The following is an 806-nucleotide window of genomic DNA, read 5'->3' as shown; positions in this document are numbered from 1 at the left end:
CCTTCAGAACCACCACCTCTCCCTGTGTATAATCTAACTCAACACCAACTCAGACTCAGTTTTACCCACTCTCATAAGGTCCAAACCAACATCCTTAGAACCCAGAGGCAAGACTAGAAGGCGTTGAGGGAGGCCCAGTCTTCTTAGGATGAGACTCCGGCTGTCCTCCTAATCATGGTCTAGTCTTGATGAGCCTGCCCAAATTGAATCTTTATGCAGAAGTGACCACTTGCTTAACCCTTTTCCTTCTGCCATGGCTGACTCCTCAGCTTCTGAAGTACATCTGAGACATACCTTCTCCACTGGAATTAAGATCAGCAAAGAACAGATGCAAAAGTAACTTTTAAAAGGAGCGAGAATGGGTGGCGGTCTATCCTATACAATGGTGGCAGGTGGAAGCAATGAGCAGGTTGGCGATGTAGAAGATGTGTCTTCGCCAAAGAGACTGAAACAACAGAGATTCTCCTAAACTCTGAAGTGCTCATGCTTATGGAGCATCGAAAGCAGCAGAATGAGAGTGCAGAGAATGAGCGGGAGCTTTCAGAGGTCGTCATGAAAACCCTAAACTATACGTCCGTTTCAGAGAGACCATTGCCAGGGTTCGTCGCTTGCTTCTCCAGAAAAAGCCACATAAAGTTTGAGTTAGCCTGTTTAGCAAATCTTTGCCCAGAGGCTGCTGAAGAGTCCAAAGCTCTGACTCCAAGTCTGGAAGGGCTTTTTGAAATGAAGAACTGCAGCAGATTCTCAACGACATCCAGACCAAGCGAGCTTCCAGTATTAATCTCCAGACGTCACTCTGTTCTTGA

At 46.5% G+C, this 806-nt stretch overlaps 1 pseudogene; it reads left to right on the top strand.

The window, feature by feature from the left end:
• Window positions 1-382: 382 nt before the first annotated feature.
• On the top strand, window positions 383-806 carry LOC110294207 (DNA-directed RNA polymerase II subunit RPB4 pseudogene; annotated as a pseudogene).

The sequence above is a fragment of the Mus caroli genome, unplaced genomic scaffold, assembly GCF_978045245.1.
Source record: "Mus caroli unplaced genomic scaffold, Mus_caroli_1 scaffold_4, whole genome shotgun sequence".
NCBI lineage: Eukaryota > Metazoa > Chordata > Mammalia > Rodentia > Muridae > Mus > Mus caroli.
This window is presented reverse-complemented; position numbering and strand designations above follow the sequence as displayed.